The sequence below is a fragment of the Sciurus vulgaris genome, assembly GCF_902686455.1.
Source record: "Sciurus vulgaris genome assembly, chromosome: 8".
Classification (NCBI taxonomy): domain Eukaryota; kingdom Metazoa; phylum Chordata; class Mammalia; order Rodentia; family Sciuridae; genus Sciurus; species Sciurus vulgaris.
This window is the reverse complement of record NC_136468.1, coordinates 18,283,877-18,308,076: the sequence shown is the minus strand read 5'-3', so window position 1 is coordinate 18,308,076 and position 24,200 is coordinate 18,283,877. Positions and strand designations below refer to the sequence as shown.

Here is a 24,200-nt window from a genome sequence, read left to right as displayed (position 1 = left end):
TCATCCTATGCATAATAATGTACAAATAGTCATACGAAGAATACTTGAAGAAAGATATTTTTCTTGAGGACAGACAGAGATAGTCATCTTCAATTGTTCAAGAAATGTTATGTAGAAGTTAATCATATCTTAAATAGCTACAGGAAGAAGACTTAGGGTCAATTTTTTTAATAAAAGACAACTTAGTAGGCTTCCTTCCATAATTAAGAATATTTTTTTAATAAAACAAGAACTGTTGAAAAAATGAATGAACTACCTCATAGTTGGAAGTTTCCCAGCACTAGAATTGTTCAGAGAAAAAAAAAAAAAAAGATGACTTCTTATGAATATTTTCAAGAATCAAACATTTATTTACCTAGCAATACCCTCTAAATTTACACTCCAAGTTTTCTGTTTCTTTGGGTTTCATATTTTTTATCAGGCATTTGATTAAAATTTGCTTTCTTTTATTTGGATTCATATGGTTCATGCTTCTCTACTTGGTACAACCCATGACCATGCCCTGAAATCTTAGTTCCATGTGTCTCTAGATTCTTCACTACTTTCCTAATTTTGACACTGTGCCTTGGAAGCCCCTAGTTTCTAAAATCATTCTGCTTTGAATTTCCTACATGATTCCAAACTTCCTCCCCAAATCACCACCAGATCCATGTATTGTGCCTGTCTCTCCTGCTTGGTCTCTGCTTGGTGCTTTCTTCCATGTCTTGGTCCTGAAAAGAGCTGTGTCATCACAGGTTCTATCTTAAGAGTCTTCTGACTAGGATCTGCCACCCTTCCATCTTCCTGTGGTTTTCTGTCTTTTCATTACTCACAAATGAATACAAATCCCTCTAGTACACTAATCTTCCATAGTGCTGCTTTAATGATTGCTTATCTTAAAATCACTGTCTCAATACCAATGTTTCCCAATAATTCTGAGAGGAAGTGAGGATTCATCATCTCTGGCTGCCACAACAAAATACCATAGGCTGGGTGGTTTAAACAATCAAAATTAGTTTCCTTACAGTTCTGGAGGCTGGGTTATTCAAGATCAAAGTTTTGGCCAATACAGGTGCTGGTAAGGACTCTCTTCCTGGCTGGTGGAAGATTGCCTTCTAGCCCTGTCCTCCCATGGAAAATAAACATGAGCCTTTGGTGTCTTTCCTCAAAAAGGTACTGATTCCTTCATGAAGTCCCACCGTCATGAATATCATGCCAAGTGAAATAAGTCAATCCCAAAAACCAAAGGTCAAATGCTTTCCCTCATAAGTGGATGATGATATATAATGGGGGTGGGGGGTGAGAGAAGAATGGAGGAACTTTAGATTATGTAGAATGAAATGAGAGGTAAGCAGGGTATGAAAATGGTGGAATGAGACAGACATCATTACCCTACGTAGATGTATGATTACACGAATGGTATGAATCTACATCGTGTACAACCATAGATACAAAATGATGTACTTCATCTGTGTACAATGAATCAAAACACAGTCTTAAAAAAATAAAAAATAAATAATTAATTAATTAAAAAGGAAAAAAAAAAACACATAAATCATAGAACCCAAGTCACCTCCCAAAGACACCATCTCAAGTACCATCTCTTAGGTTGTTAGAGCTTCAACATAAAAATTTTGGGAAGACACAATCATTCATACAACCTATAACAAAATGTGCCATTATGATCTGGTTCCAAACCATATTTCTAGTTTCATTTCTTTGTGTTCCCTTAACAGCCTCTCTTCTTAAACTACATCTGTATTCACACTTTATTCTTGATACTCTTTTAACTTCTATTTCAGGTCCCTTAAAGATCTGCTCCCACCCATTTATTCAAAGTCTATCCATCATTAGATGTTTTTTATATTTTATTCCTATTTTTCTTTTAATGTATTTCAGCTTAGCTTTTCACATGAATACATGGAGTGGCAACAACACCAATTATGGTTGTGTTAATTCTTCCACAATTACCTTGTCATTCTTTTTAATGCAAAAACCATGTCTTGGATTTCTTTGTATTGAGCACACAGGTCTCTAGAAAATAATTGCTGATGTGATTCATCTTCAAACCTTCTTTATTCAATAGCATTTAATGAGCACCTATATGAACTAGCAGGTTAAATATAATTCTCTACTGATTTGATTCTTAAATTGGTCATTTGATTCTTAAAATCTATTCTTTCCCTAAAATTTCCATGCTAATACCTTAGAGGGAAAGTTCATCTCTCTTTTCTTCTTCTTCTTTATAACTCTATACAGTTAAACTCTGCCTCACTTTGGCTCTCTGGAGACTCTCAGGTGATGTTGTTCATATCCCAGACTGCCAACATTTTTCCTTCAGTTTCCATTGAGAATCAGGAAATAGACTATGATGTCCTTTTAACTTCTCCAAATTCAAAATATCCAAAGGAAATAATTGGTAAAATAAGACAAAATAAATTACTTACTTCTCTTTATCCTCTTAGTCCAGTGTCTGGCAATCATAAGCACCGAATAATTAGCTCAAGTGCAGAATGAAATCATTCTCAAGACAGGTGCTGATACCCACCAGCACAGAAACTGAAAATGGTAGAATTAGAAACATATCTCAGATCTGAGAGACCACGCAGTTCAGTTTACCCACTTGTTCTGTTTCTCAGTTTACCCACTTGTTCTGTTTCCAAATGAGGGAGTAGAAGTCTGTAGCAGAAGCTCACATATAGGCCTCAAGTAATAGAGCGACCAACCCAGACTGGAGCTCAGACTGACCTCCACCACCCACCTCGGGCTCCTTTAACTGTAGGCCATGATTTAGACCCACTGCTTTAGTGAGTTTAGGGGGTATAACTTAAGGACATGCTTCAGGAGTTTAGTAAAATTATAACAAAAAAAGGATAGTAGTAAAAAAAACCAGAAAGAAAAACATTAAAGAGAAAAGGATAGACTTTCTTAGTATCTAAAAGGAGGAGGAAAAAAGCACAAAAAGGTTTCCAACCTTGCTGTCATGGATTTGGTAAAGAATTAAGAGGCAAACTGAAAGGCATCTTGGATTTCTCACAGGCTAGAGGAACTTTTTATTTTTCACATCCACCACTTGCATCTGTGTTTTTGGTGTTAATCTTTGAAAGGAGCAGACAAGTGGTAAAATCTCTGAACCCTCTGACTGATGTTGAACCAAAATAACTGTGTGAAAACCGCTGCTTTGTTTACATGATTCTAAAAAGGGCAAAATGGTTTGACTGTCTTTCTACTGATTGATCTGATATTTGGACATTATGCATACTGAGCCTTGGAGAAATAGCCAGGCAGCCGTTTGGGGGATTGTCAGCCGGACTCTTTTTTATTCTCTGGCTTTTCCCCTAAAGTTCAATAAAGGCCATCTTTCAGAATCATATAAATCCACTTAAAGAACAAATCCTTTGGCTGTGTTTTATTTTTTTGTGTGAGAGTGAAATGCTTATTCATTTCTTAAAAATGTCCTTTACCTTTTACCTTAGGCGAAGTTTTGGTACCTATGTTCATTTTAAGCCTCCCTGAATCTGTCTACCTTCTTTGAATCTCTACCTCTTTTTGTCCAAACTAGAGGATAACAACATCTATTACTTTATATATCTTGTTTCCAGAAACAATAGCCTGTGGCACTTCCATTATTTATTCTCTCTCCTTCTGTCAGTGACACAACGGTCTGCTGCTTGCCAAGAACTCTGCTTTTCCAGACCAGTGAGTCCATTCCCTCCAGCATTTTCTCAGATTTAATTTCTTGCAAAGGAAAAAAGAATATGGTTGATAGTTCTGTCAAATAGGAACTCAGCTTTGAATAAATTAGACTGGACTTTGGAAAATGCTGTGACCAATATCGGAATGGTTGATGAAGATGTTAGTGTGGTCATGATGGTTGTAGGTAATGGTGTTGATGGTGGTGGTGGTGGTGATGGTGATGGTGGTGTTGGTGGTGATGATGATGGTGAGGGTGATGGTATTGATGGTGTTGATGATGGTGCCCACTGGCAATGATGATGACAATGCCGGTATTGATGTGATGGTGGTGATGATGGTGGTGATGATGGTGGTGATAATGATGGTGATGGTGATGGCGATGGTATTGGTGGTAATGATGGTGCCCACTGGCAATGATGATGACAATGCTGGTGGTGTTGATGGTGATGGTGGTAGTGAGGGTGGTGGTGGTAAGGGGACATGATACTTACAGTACCTATTTGTTGGTCAGAGTACTTTTCCTTTTAAAGAGTAAGGATTTCTTAGGATAATTTGATCCAATTGTACAATAATGGAGAAAAATACAGCAAGAATTTAATAGACTAAAGTGATATCAAATAATTTCCATCAACATTATATTATTTGACTGAGAATCTTAAAACTGGGAAATAAGTTACCTGTATTGAGAATAAAACATTCAAAAATATTTTACTTTTACTTCGGCCCTGGCTGCAGTTCCAAGCTTGTGTCAATCTCTTTTATATGGCAGCTATTTGCAAATATAATAAAATTACGTAGTATCTAAAGTTTATGCCACCTGAATAAATTAGTCTCTTTGCCAAAAATTGCTTACTGAGCATTCTCCCAAAGCTTCTCCAAGCACTCAGAGTTTATTTTAGCACTGGGAAGGTTACTGTGGTCTTGCCTACAGGTTGATGTATTTTCATGAGAACTTACGATATTCACTTATCCTATGAATGTTTATTGAATACCTTTTAAGTGCTAGATGCTGAATCAAGCAGAGGAGATACAATGACTGCCTCAAATTCTAATGGAAGACAGAATTGCAAACTGCAATGCACAGTAAGAAATTTATTAAAATAGACATCCATTGAGTATACTGAAAAGAGGAGGAAAGAACATCTAAGTTTCCCTTAGTGGTCAAGGAAGGCTTTATTTGTGAAGAGACCATTTTAGCTATGACTTGGAGGGAAAACTTAAGCAGAAAAACCTTTTCAAATAGAAGAAACAGAATACACAAGAGCATGTTGGCGTGAGTGCAAATGGCTTTTACAATAACTGCAGCGAAGTCAGCATTGCTCTGGAGCAGTGGAGTGTGGGAGGAAATCTCTCTGATTTCAGATGGCACTTGGAGTCAGGCAGATGACATCATATAGAAGTTCTTATAGGCCTTTCTACATGGATATTTTATTTTCTATGAACTAATTTCTGCTGAGCAATGACATATTTAACTTTTAGAAAGCTCATGGAGAAGTCAAGGTAGAAGACAGATTAGAGTGAGTGGGTAGCCTTTGAAGATGAGAGCAGATTGGAACTCTGAACGAACACAAGGACAGTAGTAAAGCGAATGTGGCAATTGATGCATAGAATAGAAAAAGAAATAGTATCTTAGTACGTAAAGACCATTTTAAAATGTGGGAAGGTTTAAGGATGATGTCCAGATTATTGGTTTACTACATGGGAATGAACAAGGAAAATAATATATAATTAGTTGCTAAATTTTGTAGTTTCAAAAACAAGTAAGTTAAAGTTCATACAAGGGGGAAATTATTTAAAAAAAATAAACTGTTTGGAGAAGTGTAAGGATGGAAGTTAGGGTATCCAGGAAGTGTTGCATGGAACGCTGTAAAAATACAATTTTCCTAAGTGACTTAGAACTCACTTTGAGGGGATATACCAGGGATTGAACTCAGGGCCACTCAACCACTGAGTCACGTCCCCAGCCCTATTTCGTATTTCATTTAGAGACAGGGTCTCACTGAATTGCTTAGCACCTCACTTTTCCTGAGGCTGGCTTTGAACTCATGATCCTCTTGCCTCAGCCTCATGAGCCCCTGGGATTATAAGTACGTGCCACTGCACCCGGTTTATAACTCACTTTCTTTTTCCTATTTATGTTCTAGAGTCCCTGGACCCAGACCTTTTCCAAATAAAATTATATTTCTAATTAGAGAAATAAATAAAATCTCCATCACAAATCTTAGTAGAAAAGGAGAGAAGAGGAGGAAAGAAGAAAACGGGACTCAGTAATTATTCTCATGAACATGGGGAAGTAGTCAAAGAGTAAGATTTTACTTTTTAGCTTGGAAAACCTGACCTGCAATATCCAATAAAACAAAATAAAAATTCAACAGTAAAGTCATCATGCTGACATTTTCAAATATTAAGATATCATTTTTCATTGCCCTCACACAAGATCTCTAATATCAAGGGACAGATATTTGCTATTTTATTAGGAATGATATAATATTACTATTTGTTTCATCTCCTCTTATTGGCTTCTTTTTGTGCAAGTTGGTAAGTACTTGGAACAAAGCCTGTAAGATTAGTGCCCATAATAAAAGAGTCAACTGACAGAAACAAAACAAGAAAATAAAGTAGGAGAGTTTATCACCTTCTCCGATCATCTTGTTACTGTATCAGGGTAATTCCAATACTTTCAAGGACAATAGGGTTCTTGATCATATTTTCAAGAAAAATTTTCTGGGTTATATCCACGTGAAATTCTCATCAGTGTCCATATGTGACACAACACCAAGTGTTTCCGGGTCAGAAGAGGAAGTATTATGATTTCAGAGGAGCATGATCTCTCCAATGAAGTTAAATTGGAACAAGACCTTGAAGGATGATTAGAAATCGGCTCATTAGAAGGAAGGAAAGGTGCATTATGAAAAAGTAACCATGTGTACAAAATCTCAAGGTTGGGCTATGGGTTAAGCATGTCTAGGGTGTATGTAGCAGTCTCCAGGACGAGTTTTAGAATTGCTATCAAGGAATAGTGGCCTACAAAGTATCATATGAGATAGAAGCCTTCCAAGTTTAGAAGTTTAGTCTTGGGAAATTGTTAGCAGATTTTGAATAGAAGGAGGAGTTGGAACTTTTACTGCTTAATGAATGATAACATATTTACATTATTAATACTAATTAAATGAACAAACAGCAAACACTTTCTGAGTGCTTATTACAAGTGGCAGACAACACCTACTTCAGGCCTAATAATACCCTATGACGTAGGCTAGATTTTCATCTCCCTGTTTTCCAGATGTATAAACTGAGAAGTGAAATGTGTAGGGAACTTGTATAAATAGCATCAGTAACCCCTGATAAAGCAGATGCATGAGCCTGGCACAGGATAGGACCTCAGTCTCTGCATCAAGTTTATTGTTTGCATGTCAAAATGTAGAATTAAAAAAAAAAAAGCTGAAGAACTCTTCAGGAGTCTGTTCTCATAGATTAGGTCTGAGACGCTAGGGGACTGAACAGTAGTCGGGACAGAAGAGGTAGCCCTTCGTTTGCCCTTTCATGCAGAGCAAGATGTCTCTGCAGTCAAACTTCAGCTCATGTAGAGGGAGTGACCCTTACCCCTGTAGTAGAGATGGATTTCTCAGCCAGGCCCAAGTCAACTGGCTTCCTGGAACAATGCCCCTAACTCTCTTTCACGAGTGGTATTTGCTTTCCCTCAAGGATATTTATTTCCTTCCTTCCATTCATAGGGTTTCGTTTCTGGAAATGTTGCAGTCTATTGACTATGTAAATGATGTAGTTGCTTTTCCATGAAAATGCATAAAATTCCTATTGCGCTGTCTGTAGTACTATTGGCTTTCAGTGGTGGGGTGGGGGATGTAAGTAGTTCAGTACCATTGTGGGAGAAAGAACATCTGTTTGCTTTAGAATCCAAAAGAAGCTCCTCACATGGCTTGCTTCAAAGCAGATTAGTAAGCAACTTGTGAATAAATTATCTTAAGGATCTTTCTTACCCATGAGAGTAGGAGTTTAATGTCTTTTACAATTGATTCCATCATTTTAGGGGTTACGTGGGATTCATTCTCTCTGGGATAGATTTATGGTACAAGGTAGTTTCCTCTGATTCCCGAAAGCCCTTTGCTGAAGATCTTATATCTCTTTCAGATCAGTCAAACTAGCCTGAGGATATGCTTTTCTGAATCTTTATTTTCTTCCCACACATGCATTTACCAAGTATTTGTTTTTCGATTCCTATATACAGGGTCTTACTGAAGGCACTAGGTATACAATATGGAATAAGACGTAGCCAGTCCCTTTAAGTAAGACGACAGGAGTAAGAAGAGTTCTAAGTGTTGTGAAAAGACTAGTTGTTATGGGTTGGATATGGGGTGTCCCCCAAAGCTCACAATGCAGGAGACAATGCAGGAACATTCAGAGAAGAAATGATTGGGTTGTAAGAGTCTTAACCCAATCAGTTAAGATTGGTAGGGTGTGGCTGGAGGGGGTGGGAATTGGGACATGGCTATTTGGTATATATTTGTATCTGGCAAGTGAAGTCTCTGTCTCTGCTTCCTTTTGATGTGAGCTGCTTCCCTCTGCCACACTCTTCGCCATAATGTTCAGCCTCACCTCAAGCCCTGAGGAATGGAGCCGACCTTCTATGGACTAAGAACTCTGAAACTGTGAGCCCTCAAATAAACCTTTCCTCCTCTATAATTGTGCTGGTCAGATCATTTAGTCACAGCAGTGAAAAAACTTACTAAAACACTAGTACATAGTTTTAGGAAAAGGGAGAGGTGGGACAACCAATGCAGACTTGAGCTATTTCTCATAGACAATTACTTTTCAACTGGGACTTGAATAATCTAATCCAATATGGGGCAAAGGAGTGGAGTGGGTGGGTGGCTAATCATAGAGTCTCATGGCAGAACCAGTGAGCACAAATGTAAGGAAGTAAAAGAATTACCATCCAGAAAACCTTACTTATTTCAATCCATATGCCAGATCAATTTCTTGATTCATTTAACATAGGATTCCCTGTGTTCCATGGTATATTTTTTTCTATAAGATGCTAATACATATTCCATGAGAAGATACTATTCTCCAATAAAATTATTTTGAGATATGCTGAAATATTTGAAGATAAATTGGATGCTCTGTTTTAGCATTTTTACTGTACCAGTGTACATCATGGCTCACATAGTGAGTAATTGATGAGAATATTTTTACTAACTCTTGGAACTAATGTTCTATGGGACAAATTATGAATGCTGGTATAACATCATGACAAGTTTCAGAAAAATCCCGATGCAAAAGTTTCAACACACAGCATTGACATAAACTTTACAGATGTGAAAATGTGTGTATTTCAACTATATTATTTTCTACCAGCTACTAGTATTCTGGAGATTGCTACAATTACATTTGAAAGTCACCTCTGGTATCTGAAACAACCTAAGCCATGGCATTGAAGAAACCAATGAAGTTTGTACCAATCTAAGACAGGATTACACTTTAAGAATATTTATTATAAATGTCCTAGATTGGCACCTTAGTTATTTCCAGTGTTATCCAAATGTGTTTGTCTTATGGTGAGGACATATTATAACTTGACTATTTCTTTCAGTTTCCTATATAGTGTTCCTCTGCAGAAAACCAATATTTAGGTGTGTTTAATGAGTTATGTAAACTTGATTGCTAAGCCTGTGGACCTACATGGGTAATTATTGACATGTATGCTTGCCATTGATTCTTCATATTAATTTGACAATGATCAGCTTTCACATTGAGATAATTTCTTAACAAGCAAGTAAGGCACTCAAAATCTCTTAATGATTTTCCATATCACAAAGGGTTAAAAACAAGAGGGGAGATGTCTTGAGGACAATGATACCTCTAATTTTCTTTGATATAAATGGATATGTTCTCAATAACTATATCCAGTGTTGCTTTCCTCTATCATACTAGAAATACATGAGAATCCAATCAGTTGATTTATGACTCATATTTCAGCAGGGATAGAACTGGAAAAGATTGCTCTTCTCAGCGGCTCCTGAACCCACTCCATAACCATCTCATATATTAAACCCACAAGTAGGAAACACCAAAGCATTCCTTTATTTTGATAGTTTTTTCAAAAATAAGTATTAATCATCCTAGTTCCTTTATTTCTTGAGATATATTTTCCCTCGAAGATGAAATTGTTTATATCAATACTTTCCTGCTTCTTACATCATTTTTTAAAAAATGTAAGCAATATGCTTCTGGTATTAATCCCATTACCCATAGATTCTGAGCTAGAAGTTCTCACTCTAGCCTGAGAGCAAAGAAACACAGTGTATGTACTGATCCCACGTGGTCATGAGGACACACTGGTGAAGTTCATTGTGAACTACTGACTGCTTACCAGGCAGAAGGTTCCTTCCTTCTCACATATCTGGTTTATCCATTGAGATATATTTGCCAGTTGGGATCAGCCATTTTTCTTCTTCCATAATTTTCCTAGTTATAATTTGGAAAATATTTAAAAATCTGGTTTGAATTTCTTTTTACAAACCTTTCCCTCAAGCCCAGGGGCAGGCTCAGACTGGTGCAGTTTCAACCAGGAGCACCTGCATATTAGAGACCTTATCTGGACCTCCCTTGTCCATAGGAACCCAGTCTGGTTGTAAGTTGAGTAGAGGTTTTATGTTAATTCAAATTTATTCTAACTATAGATGAAATATCCCCCAACCTATACTAGACTCAATTTGCTTATTATTATGTGCGTTCATTCATTCATTTACTTATTAGCCTAATTTCTAGCTGTAATCGTATGGAGAATGTTTTCCACCTTTGTATTTGGTAAAATTGAAACAAACTGATAAAACAAATACAAACCAAGAAAAACTGGTTGCTCTTCTAAATGGGAAAATGAATGTTTCTTCAATGTCACTGACATAGTCAGATATCCTTTCTTTATTTCTCTTTCCTCTCTTCTCCTCCTTCCTCCATGGCTCCCTTCCCTCAAGTCCAGGCTCACAGCCCCTCTCTGGGGCCAACACAGCAGCAGTGGGGCTGTGCTGGAGGAGCCCCAGCCGACCTCCAGGCCTCCCCTCTGTGTGCAGACAAGCATTTAGGGGTGCCCGGTCTTCTGGAGTCAGGGCTGCACCAGTGGCGTACCCACTGTGCCTTCATCTGCACCTCCCGAATCCAGGGTCTCCCCTTGTTCTTCAGATTACAGGTTGGAAGACGGTTCTGCAAAGTACTTCTCTCAAAGATCTGCCTCGACCCCCTCCGGTCCCTGGTTAACTTAACAGTATTTATCACACAGCCAATTTTTACTTACATGGTCCTTCTCGAAGCAGCTCAAGTGACTGATTTGCACTGCCCTTCACACAGACCACAGTGGTTCCAATGGCCCCAGGTAGGCAAACAGGTAAATGCACACAGGTGAGCGTGTACAAATTAGAGCCACCAAGGACTCCCTGCAGGAGCTCCTCCTCCTAAATGCATATCCCTCCTTCTTCAGTCATTGTCCTCTCTGAGGCCACTTAAATATTCTCTCAAGCACATTCAGACCTCAGTGAAGTCCTTCTGTCTTTCGGGAGAGTGTGTAGAATGCTCTCTATTGATCACAACTGTTCCAACATTTTCTTATTTAATTAGATAGTCTTACAAGCAAATAGAGAGGGTGCACAGATTGATATTCATATGCTCTCTTCTAGGATAAGAATATTGTGTATCTAAAGTCTGCTTACAAAATTAATTTCATACGTATCTCACCACCACCCTCAAATATAATATATATATATACCCTCAAAAATATGTATATATATACCCTCAAAAATAAATAAAAATATGAATACACACACACATTGGATTATCTTCCAGGAAATTATCATATATCTGGAAAACTTCAGATGTAGCTTACGAAAAAAGAAATTAAGGAAAAGGGAAAAAAGAAAAGGAGGAAAAAAGGGAAGACAGAGAGGGAAAAGGACAGTGAGGGGAGGGGAATGACAAAGGAAGGTGAGAAGGGAGGAAAAGGGGAAGGAGATGAAGGACAGAAAATATAACATGGCCGTCTGCAGGAAACGGGATTTAAGCGAATCATGAATGATTTGTGTACTAAGAGCTAACATATTCGAACACTTGTTATCTTCTGGCTTGTGTGCTGTGTACACTCCATATATCATCTCGCTTAAAATTTCAAACAAATTTCTGCAATTTTCATTGTAGAGAGGAGGCAAGAGGCTTGGAGAGGTTAAGTAACTTGTCCAAGGTTACACGGTTCTGATTTGGAATCCAGAAGTACTATCTGCCCCAGGATGCAATCTTTATTGTTTCTTTCATAACTGTTAACAAAGAGAGCAAACAAATAGTAACTTTGTGGCCCAGAAATTCAACTCTTTCCTGGAAAATTGCTTACCTGAGAAAATAATCAGAAACTACATAATTAAATTAGTGTATTAAACATCTTCGTATCTCTACATATTTATAGGTATACATATATAGATATAGATATAGATAGATAGGACATTGCCATTTTTGTGAGTCAAAATGGTTGAACACTGGTAATTTTATATAATTCAGTCTAATAAGTATGTCTGCATACATACATGTACTTTATATATATGCAAACAAGTTTAAATATTCATACTAAAGATTAATATTTCTTCCATTCATATTTGAACTTAAGAAAATACTCTAAATACTTCTCATTTATAGTTTCACATAGTCTGTCCACCAAACTTATGAGGTTGGTGTCCGTATTTTACCCATCTTATAAAAGGAAGTTAAGGCCTGTGTTGGGGGGTATCTCTTGTTAAGTGTCACCCAGTTGTGACAGGGCTAAGATCTGTCCCTCACTAGTGTGATTTTAGGCCTCATTCTCTTGACCACAAGTTATGTGGATTCCATGTTCTGTGTATCCATTTCTGTGCGTGTTTAGGAGGAAATGCATGCGAGGGTCAATAGTATCATCCTGTGGTTTTCAATTATTCCATGTTGCCTTTGCATCTCTCCTCCCACATCATAGCTTTTCCTTGTTTTGATTTAATATTTAAATATTTAAAGGGGTGAGGATGAAGTCACTAATTCAAGTGAGTGAAGCAGGACTCACACTTTGGTCCTCAGGCACTATGGGCTCTTTCTGCTTCAGTAGGATGTCCTGACCTATGCCAATTCAGATGCTTATTTGAGAAGCAGTTTATTTAATGAGAATACAATCTATATTGTCTTGCAAGCTCATTGCTAAAGATGTACATCAGAAATATCCGCTGCAGTATCAACACTCCTTTATAAGGAATTTGAGCCCCTCTGCTGTTCAGAGTTAACAGTTAATGATAGACATGTGTGTGTCATCTTTGATTCCTCCTTCTCCCTAGTCCCCCACATAGAATCATATGTTTAGATATGTCTATTTCCCCCCTTTTTATTTTTAGGAATGTTCTTGGTCATGGAACATTGTCCTGACCTAGGTATTAGTCTTTTTTTCATTGGTCTTCTCTTTTCATGGACAATGTTCCATGACCAAGAGCATTCCTAAAAATGAAGGGGTGGGGGATAGACACATTGAAACGTATGATTGTATGTGGGGGACTAGGGAGAAGAAGGAATCAAAGATGACACTGAAGAAGATATGCAGGTGATCAGCAAATATATGGAAAAGTGCTCATCATCCCTAGTAATTAGAGAAATGAAAATTAAAACCACCCTAAGATTTCATCTAACTCCAATTGGAATGGCTATTATCAAGAACACAAGCAATAATAACTGTTGGCGTGGATGTGGGGAAAAAGGCACACTCATACATTGCTGGTGGAGTTGCAAATTGGTGCAGCCACTCTGGAAAGCAGTGTGGAGATTTCTCAGAGAACTTGGAATGGACCCACCAGTTGACTCAGCTATCCCACTCCTTGGCCTATACCCAAAGCATACTACAGTGATGCAGCCACATCAATGTTCAAAGCAGCTCAATTCACAATAGCTAGATTGTGGAACCAACCTAGATGCCCTTCAATTGACGAATGGATAAAGAAACTGTGGTGTATATACACAAAGGAATATTACTCAGTCATAAAGAAGAATAAAATTATGGCATTCACTGGTAAATGGATGAAGTTGGAAAATATCATGCTAAGTGAAGTAGGCCAAGCCCAGAAATCCAAAGGACAAAGTTTTTTTCTGATAAGTAGATGACGATATATAATGAGGCGGGGTGGCAGGGGGGAAGAGAAGAATGAAGGAGCTTTGGATGGTGTAGAGGAAAATGGGGTGGGAGAGGGTGCGGGGAGAAAGATAATAGAATGAAGCAGAGAGTATTAACCCTATGTATATGTATGATTACATGAATGGTGTGAGTCTACATTGTGTACAACCACAGAAATGAAAAGTTGTACCTCATTTGTGTATAATGAATCAAAATGCAGTCTGTAAAATTAAAAAAGCTTTTAATTAAAAAGAAGATATTAAGGAATGGAGAGGGAGCAGGAAAAGGGAAAGGGGCAGTACTGGGGACTGAGTTAGAACAAATTATATTCCATGCTTTTATAATATGTCAAAATGAATCATATTATTATGTATAACTAAAAAGAACCAATAAAAAAATAAAATATTTTATAAAACAGAAATCTACTTAAACTACACATTTATTTGGAGTACTTCCTTTTTAGAACTCTTCATCAGGTCCCAATTATGGGATAAGGTTTGTGTTTCTTAAGCACAAGACATGAATATTTCACAACTTCCCTTGCTCAGCCATCTCCTTTCAGTTATCCCCCCCCCCAAAAAAAATTGCCTTCCCTGCACCATTCAGTTTATATGCACTGAACTTTCTTGCTTCTCTACATTTTCTCAGATTACCACATCATTATGATCACGATCATATTTATTGCTTAAGATTTTTCTTCAGAACACTTTAGGTTCACAGAAAAATTAATAAGAAGATGGAGAGACTTTCCATATGCTTCTTAAACCTGCACATGCATAGCTTCTCCACTTGACCTACCATAATCGCCCAACGTGCACAGTTTACTTTATGCTTTATTCTTTGCGTTATATGGTCTGTGGGTTTGAACAAATATGAGTTGGGATATGCCTATCATTACAGTGTCACAGAGGTTTCTTTTATTGCCCTAAAAGTCTTCTGTCCTTCGTCTATTCAAAATCTTCCCAAACCTTGCCAATCATTGATCTTTTAGTCTCTTTACAGTGTATCTATTCCCAGAATGTCTTATAATAGGAATCATACAGTTGGTAGCCTTTTCATGTTCATTTCTTTTAATTAATAACATGCATTTAAGATCTTCCTTGCCTTTTTATGATTTGATAGCTCGTTTCTTTATAGTGCTGAATATAGTTCGTGGTCTGGATGTACCCCAGTTTTTTTATCCACTCACCTACTAAAAGACATCTTGGTTGCTTCCTAGTTTGGGCAAGCTGTTATGAACAGAGCTGCACATTCATGTGCAAGGCTTTTTGTGGACTTAAATTTTCTACTCCTTTGAAAAATAATAAGAAACACGATTACTTGATCATAGGGTAAGAGTATGTTTAGTTTATAAAAAATGCCAGACTCTCCTCAACCACTATTGTACTATTTCGCAGCCCCAACAGCAGTAAACAAGAGGTAGTATTGTCCACCATCCTTCACAGCATCTGGTGTTCCAGAGTTGGTCATTTTAATAGGTGTGTAATGGTACCCTGATCTTTAATTTTCATTTCTTTTTTAACATGTGATATGGAGCTTCCTTCCATATGCTAATTTTCCACCTGGTTATCTTCTTTGATGAGGTGTCTGGTTTGGGTCTTTGGCTCATTTTTAAATCAGGCTGTTTGTTTTCTCAATATTGAGAGTTCTTTGCCAATTTAGTGCAACAGTTCTTTATCAGAGATGTCATTTGGAAATATTTTCTCCCAGTTGTGGCTTGTCTACTTATTCTCTTGACAGAGGGTAGAAATTTTTAATTTTAATGATGTCCATCTTATTAATTATTGCTCATGGATTATACCTTTGGTGTTGTTTGTAAAGAATTATTGCTGTTCTTGTTGGGCGGGTGACACCCGCCTGTAATCCCAGTGGCTAGGGAGGCTGAGGGAGGAGGATCAGAAGTTCAAACCAGCCTCAGCAAAAGCAAGGTGCTAAGCAACTCAGTGAGACACTGTCTCTAAAAAAAAGTGCAAAACAGGACTGGGGATGTGGCTCAATGGTCAAGTGCCCCTGAGCTCAATCCCCGTACCCCCGCAAAAAAGTCATGGCCATTCTCAAAGTCATGTAGATCTTCTCCTGTGCTACCTTCAAGGAGTTTTATAGTTTCACATTTAGATGGATAATGTATTTTGAGTCAATGTTCTGAAAGGTGGAATGTCAGTGTCTAGTTTCAATTGTTTCCTGTGAGTGTCTAGCTCTATCTCCATTTGTTGAAGACTACCCCATCTCATTCTGTTGGTCTGTTTCACTGACTTATTTGTCTTGTCTTCTGCCAATGCCACATTATCTTCATTCATATAGATTTATATGTAGCTAATCTTTACAATGAATTCGAAGTAGACACCTTAGTATTCCCCTTCAGAACCTTGCCAGGCTTGGGTTAACTTTCTTGGATGACATCTGGAAGTGACATTCAGATATGTTTACACAGATGAACAATCTCCTGCTTTGCTGTTTCTCTGATGAAAGTCCCTCGAGGTCTGCTTGGTAGAATTGTGTGCATAATCGATGTTCAGTGGTTCCATGAGGGAACTCAGCAAACACACTGTGTCATGGGTGAAGGTCGTGGTCTCAGATTCCCATTTCTTAGTGGCAGCCAGGTTTTACTACCCCCTTGCTCACACTCCTTCTAAGCTGTGGCCTTTGCCCAAGCCATGTTTCTCAGAGACAGATCCTTTAATACACGGGGTTCTATTCTCGGGCCTCCATGACTTGCCAGTCCCCCACATTCCTGGAGAAGTGGAGCTTTGGCCTGGTCAATTCCAGGGTGCCTATACTTCAGGCCTTGGGTTCTAACTGTGTACCAGCGGACTTCTCTCCCCATGCTTCCAGTGCAGGTTCTGTTCTTATGAAGACAAATATGTTGCATTGTCTTTTTTTTTTCTTTTCCTACTATTTTTCCATCCCCACCCACTCCCACCCCTTTTTCCTCTGCACCGTCTAAAGCTCCTTCATTTTTCTCTTCCCCTTCCACCCCACATCATTATATATTGTCTTGTACTTATCAGAGAAAACATTTGGCCTTTGGTTTTTTGGGCTTGGCCTATTTCACTTAGCATGATATTTTCCAACTTCATCCATTTACCAGCAAATGCCATAATTTTATTCTTTGCATTTTCCTGCTTGGGGGCAAGTTGTAATTCTTTTTTATTGTTTTCCATACATTGTTTGTCTCTCTTTTCCTACCAGGTTGTTAGCAACATGAGTGCAGGGTCTGGATCTTACCTGTTCAAGAGTGTATCCCCAGCACCCAATGCCTGGCCTATAGTAAGTGTTCAATAAACTTTTTAATGAATTAATACATTTTATGGACAATAATATACTTTGCTATGAAGTCAAAATAGTCTTTTGGAAAGGTGTTACAGAAGGTCAAATTGGACATCTGATACTTTTGTTAAAAGGCAATTAATCTAGATGATCATGTTAGGATATTTTTACAAACTCTAGCTTAAAGAAACCAACCACAGACCAAAGGCAAACTGTTATTTAAGATATGCCTGCCATTCTGAATCATACAGATTTAACTTAGCAGAAAGAAAGAGGCACACTCTACCTTAAGCACATAGCTTAACATGTCAAATTTTTCTCAGTTTTTAAAATTTTTTGAATATCAGACTTTCTTGAACGTAGCCTTATATTTCTTCTAGCAGCAATGGCTTAGAATTTTCAAATTATCATTTTTGGAGTTTTAGTAGAACATATGCTTAGCATGTACGAGGCTCGGGGCTCAGTCTCTAGCACCAAAATATGAGTAAACAAATAAAAAATTGAATGTAGTATTTTCAAATTCGGTGTTCATACTGATTTTATGGAACAACCCTTGTGAATAGCAAGGACTGACTCTATTGAGATGCATAGTAAGGAACTGGATTGTGCAATTGTGAAGAGTAGAAAGTCTGAAATCTATTGAACCGGCCAAAAGGTGAGAAACTCAGGCAGGGTAAATGCTGCAGCCTTGGGGCAGAAAGTCTTCACCAGAAAACCTTAATGTTTGCTTTTAGGGCTTCAATAAATTAGATGAGGCCCACCTTCATTATTGCCAGAAATCTCCTTTACTTAAATTCAGCTGATGGTAGATGCTAACCACGGCAGCAGAATACCTTCAGAGCAACACTTAGATTCATGTTTGGACAAATAACTGAATACTATGACCCAACTAGGTTGACTCATAAAATCAACTGTCATATTCACATAATCATGACACAGATATTGAGAAGCTTACAGTAAGGCCAGTTCACTGAGTGGTATTTTTATTTATAGAACTGAGTCAAAACTAGAGAGAGAGAGGGAGAGAGAGATGAGAGAGAGAGAGAGAGAGGAGAGAGAGAGAGAGAGAGAGATCTCCAACATGTTCCTGTTCCAACTGATGCCACCATTTATCAGTGACGAGTTCTGCTCCCTCTAATGTTGAAGTTTGAACCCTAGAGAAGCACACCAAGGCAAGGATATTAAGCAGGTTTTATTTAAAAGTAATAATACAGACTTCTCACAGGAGGGAGAAGGGGGCCTTGGCTGATGTTCTAAAGTCCCAAGAAGTCAGCGCACCTTACATCTTTTATAGGTTAAGGTCCCTTTTGTTCTCCAGTTCTCTCTCCCCTTATTCTCTCCTTCCGCCTGTGTGACTAGGCCTGGTTTTGCAGGTGAGATGCATAAAGTGAGGAGCAAATGGGCAGGGGGAGGGCCAAAGGATTAGGCCAGGCAAAGACCCAGAGGCATTAATTAGCAGCTCCTTGCCTGCAGTCCTTGATAAGGCAGGTGAATTTGGTAATCAATGGGCTCTGCAGATCCTTGACAGTCCACTCTCCCAGGGGCAGTCTCCAACTTCCAGAGCCAGATGCTTTCATGGCCTCCATTTCCTCTATTTGACCTGATCCCCTATTTCTACACTAACTGCCTGTCCCCAGTTCTGGCTTCACAAGTGAGAAGTCTGCATAATTGAGAACAAAAGTTTTCTCTGTCACCCGCTTAACTTCAAGAGTGAGCATCACTATTCACTAGCTGGCACTGGAAAATCTACCCATTTACCCTACTAATGTGCCTTTTCTGTAAATGTGAGGATGAAAATAGCATACCCCCCTTGACATTAGGACTTTTAAAACAGATATTCAAACAATGGCAGCTCCTCCCAGTCTCCCTCCTGGGTACTGCCAGAGAGATGGTGGGGGTGGCGGAGCGCAAATGCACAAACACCCTTGAAGGCAGAGCCCCAGCCCACCCTGGCATGCAGAGAAGCGCCAGGGGTGGCCTTATGCAGGAAAGTGCCTGCTGAAGCCCAAAGACTTTCTGCTTGTCAGATAATAAGCCCAGGCTAGGAAGAACATGGGAAGGTGGCAGGTGCATGATTTTGACCCTATATCATCCAGAGAGAACAGCTTTCAAATGCATTAGCCTTGGAACGATTTCCAAGTTCTATGATCAAAGAAAGCCAATCCCACAGCAAAAAGAAAAAGTAAGATGAGGACAAAATACAGATCCCCAAAGCCTTAGATACCATTTTTTTTTTTCCAAAAGAAGAAACCACTCACAAATTCAGTCATGTAGAGGTCATAGCCACCAAGTGAAAACCTTTAGTCAATTAGCTCCCATATACGATACTAACAGGAAAAGCGGTGTGACCATGTTCCACTGTTTGTTTAAAGGGTGCTCGCTGGTGTGTGATTGTAGCAATAGCAGGCAAATGCAGTAGACTAATGGTGAGAGGTGAGAGCATTTGCTCTTCCAAATGCTCTCTGGCTCTGAGTGTACCTGCTCCCTTGATCCAAGCCTGTCCTGACCTCTGCATCACAAATGACAGACCTTGGGAAGAATCAGGGGACATTCTAAAGCAAAAATAAAGCTGTCATTTTACAGTCAAAAGTGTCAGAGCTCAGACATCAATGGTAATTCAGAAAAGTCGGTAATGTATTTTGTACCCATGCTTACTGACATTTAGTGGCTATTCCACATAAGAGTTACTTTTGAGTTATTCTGGCATTGTAACAGAATCATCAATAGTATGTCTTTGCTTTAAAAGTATTATTTCCACTTCACTGCTTTCCCTTACTGGACCACACTACATAAGCCACATCCATTCCTTATTTTAACACAGAGGTATGTTTAGTATTAATATAGAGGCATTATTTAGTTGTAAAACATTTACTTTCTGAAGTAACTTCCATGCTTTAAAGCAAAAAGCACACTTAACATTGTTGTCTTTATTCAAATAATTGTCAATTATTAGATGATTAAAGCAAACATATTAAATATATTAGATGTGTATTTTTAATTTAGAAGTATCTTAAATGATGAGATGAAAACTAATGTATAAGCGAGGCACATGTGTGTCAATTGAGTATAGATTGGGTCTATTTAATAGGAAAGTGGGGGTATGCAGATTTATGTTTTTTATTCTTTGTTTTGGAAAATTTTCAGTTCTATACAAGATAAATTTGAAGCAAGAGAGTGGTCACCAGTACATTGCAACAATTCTTATTCAGAAGTGAGAAGACTGTGTAATAAGATGAAGTTCATTTGAGCACAATTTTATATTTATATAAGCATAATTTTAATTAATATATTATTCATTTATAAATGGAAAGGGGTCATTTGTAAAGTATTAGCTTCCATTTATTAATATGCCCTATACTGTTATGTAGAGATAGCCACACATAATATTAATGATTTTATTTTGTTTCCATATTCCCTGTAGTCCATATGACGTACATATGCATATATCACAATTAGAAATACAGAGAAAAAATACCTTATTCATTATGCATCTAAAATAAGCAAAGTCTAACTTAGCAAAATACAAACAAATATAAGATGCGAGCCCAAATCTTTAAAACATATATGATTGTAAGACATCACAAGAGAGAAACCTAAACTATAGGGAACCATTTCTTCACGTGAATATACTATAGAGATATTAAGTGTTCCCAGATTAAAACAATCCAATAAAATCTCTCAGTATAAATGAATTCACAAAATGTTCTAAGGTCTATGAAAATAGAATAAAGATAATTTCAAAGGGACCACTAATAAATGATAGATACAATTAGACCTTTAAAATGTCATAACATTATGATAGAAAAAAATGATGTTTCTGGTGCAAGAGGAGACAATAAAGCAATAGAATAGAAAAGAATAAACAGGCCACAAATAGACAAAGTAATATGCAGAGACAATTTACAGGAAAAGAAGTATAAATGGCCAATATTTTCATATGGTTAATCTCTAGTACAGAAAATACAAAAGACTAATACATATTCGTCATCTATTATTGTATAGTTATTATATGTATTATTGTGTGTATATTATTTCATTCTAATATATATATACACAAATTAAAAGATGGCTTGATGAATATGTAAATGAATGAATATGTGATAATGTAAATAAAGTTACATGTTAATGATAGAATCTAGGTAGTAGATATATGGGTGCACACTATACACTTCTTTAAAATTTTCTGTATGCTTGAAAATGTCCATGATAAAAATGGAAGATGGGAAGGGAAGTCATATTGTACCTTTGACACAATAATTACATTTTTAGGAATTTACCTGCAGAAATAGGTAGTCACATGCTCACAGATATTAACCAAGGAGATACCCTGCAGCTGTCACAGGGAAGAACTGAAAATCACCTAAATGTTCATTAAGAAAGTGTTAATGCATTATGGTGTACTCATACTATGAAATATTATGCAACTGTTTTAAATATGAAGTAATTGTATACACTGATATAAAGAGATTTCAAAAATATATTGCAAAGTAAAAAAATGCAAATTGCAGAACCCAATGGAAAGTGCATTATATTTCAATTTAAAAGCGATATTATTAAGCATATATGCATATATATATATATTTTTAATGAACAAAGAAAAAGAACTAGAAGAAGATATAGAAAACTGATGTGTGGTAGTGTCCAAGAAGGGAAATTTAAAATGGGGACAAGAATAAAAGGAAATTTCCTTTTTTAGAAATTTGGTATAATCGTGTTTGGTTTAGATTATTTACTATACATTTGCATATTATTTTCCCAATATTTTATTAAGTATTTTTCACTCAAGAATAAACAAAGAATAGAATAGAAACCCCTTAAATAGGCCCAAGAATACAAAAATATTTAGTAGATGCTAGAGCAACCTTTCAAATTATTGAAAAAAATGTAAATTTTACCATGACTGTTTCTGTGATGATTTTTTTAAATAATTGGAAAAAATCAGTATTAGATATATTCACACCTTATCCTAAGTATAGTTCATATACATTACAGGATTGAGTATAAAATACAAGAAATAATTAAAGGAAATTATTGTGAAATGTTTACTTTTTTGGGATAGACAAAATCTTTTTGAATGACATCATAAGATCAAACATCAACAGATGTACACATGTACCAAAAGTCCCCTGCTACAGAAAAAGGACAAATTTAAGAAATGCCAACGAGCTCAGCTAACTCAGTCAGAACAGCATGAGACTCTTAAAAAATGATCAATAGCATAAAAAATATACAACTTCTCAAATCAATGAAATGATAAGTAAAACTATCCTTATTGATACTCATATCTCTTATTTACAAAGTTTTTAAAATAATGATTGTTTTTGTTATCAGTTATAGGAATATATCATAACTATCAGTTGCTTTTGAAATTTTACAATCACAAAGAGCAATTGTATGGAACCTTAATCACTGAGCCAACTTACAGAAATTTCCTCTAAGAAAGCAGTTCCAAATCTATAAAAAGAATACACATATAAAGAACTTTGCAGCGCCATTTTTTGTTAAAGTATAAAATTGTAAGTGACCTAAATATCACAAATAGAGAATTATTCAATGAATTTATTGTATGTGCAGAAAATTCAATATTGCACCCATTAAAATGATATACTAGAAGATTATCTAATGTCCACGATTATCTGTACTAGGAAATGTAGTGACCTAGTAAATGTCAATGTTTAGGAAGTATGGGCCTACAGATCAAGTCCATGTATAGAACATTTTGTTCCTTTTTCAGTATTTTATAACTTCAAACTGAAGTATTTAACAATTGAGAGAATACACATAAAAATCCAGGTTAACAGTACTGTTTTACAATTCAAAATGTCTATCAACTCTCTGCCCAGGGCTGAAAGCTACTATGGTTCTCTGCAGCTCTAAGGCCTACCAGCCATCCAAAGTGCATGACATCTTTCAGTTCCTGCCCGGCCCTAGTGAGACAATGCATTGACATGCATAATCTAAAATTTTAAATATTGTATGTGTATGCAGGCGAGGGCATTGCATGCTAATGCTTGTGTTGTGGAAGATAGACAACAAAATTCCAAAAGTTCACAGGTGCTTCCAAAAAGCTAAAAGGTATTTGGACAACAGGAAACAAATAGATACTGCTCATGGTTTTGCCTCCTGAATTGGCTAAAAAAAATTATGTGTTACATAGTCATTAAACAGAGAGCTCTTGTGGGTCAGGTATGAATGATTCCATCTTTTTTTTTTTTTCATTTCGGCTTGCTTCTCTAAAATTCTAATTTGAAAATTAGGAAAAAGATATTTGTGATCATTTCTATTTCTTAATATCCAAAGGCAGAGAAGAGTTTCTGAGCAAAACAAAATCGTATCATAAATAAGCCTCATTTTTTTAATTTAAAAGAAAAAAATACACCATTTTTAGTTGTGACTTAATATAGATAATCCTTGGCAATGAGTTCTGCTCTATAACTCAAAACATAATACATGAGCCAATTTATTCTTGTCTGATCTTTGGAATTTTGTTCAAATTTTAGGCTTCCAGTAGAAATTGTCAAAATACCCTTCCTTACCCTTTGCAAATTATTGCATCACTTAAACACACTCTTTCCAGGAGTCTTCTTTGCACTTCCCTCCCTCTTTGCAGGGCTACTTAGGCAGTGATTATAGTGATTCTATAAAAGAGGATGTAAGTCATTGGACGACTATTTCTAGTCTGTCCACTAAGTACATCCAGAATGAAATCACTGGCACAGAGGTGTCAGTTAATTGAGGAATCAGACATCCAGAGAGATGAGACAGGGTGAGAGAACACCCTCATCCCAAGGACAAGCCTTTGCTGTGACATTCCAGAGAACACACAAATGAACTTGCTGACAAAATTGCTTTCCTTCTCTAATATATGATCTCCTGCTCCTGCATTGAAGCTGCTATTGGATGAGTTGGTAGGTAAATATGGAGCTCGATTGAAATAATTAGTTTGCACTTGTATGTTTTCAATATGGAGAGTGAAATGAAGATACAGATAGCAATTTGAATCTAATTTCCAAGCTTGCATGGATGAAGGGTCACAGAAGGAAGCTGAGATGTACCAGGATATTAGGAGTGGGAGGAATGG

At 37.0% G+C, this 24,200-nt stretch overlaps 1 protein-coding gene across 4 annotated transcripts in view; it reads left to right on the top strand.

The window, feature by feature from the left end:
• The window catches only part of CHRM2 (cholinergic receptor muscarinic 2), a 154,285-nt gene that overhangs the window by 111,901 nt on the left and 18,184 nt on the right, over positions 1 to 24,200 (top strand). For 3 of the 4 annotated variants that reach the window (XM_079149776.1, XM_079149777.1, XM_079149778.1), the window contains one exon: positions 17,042 to 17,119. The exons of the other annotated variant lie outside the window; for it this stretch is intronic. The gene's annotated coding sequence lies outside the window, so the exon portion shown is untranslated. The remainder of the gene's footprint in view (positions 1 to 17,041; positions 17,120 to 24,200) is intronic. 4 annotated transcript variants of the gene reach the window in all.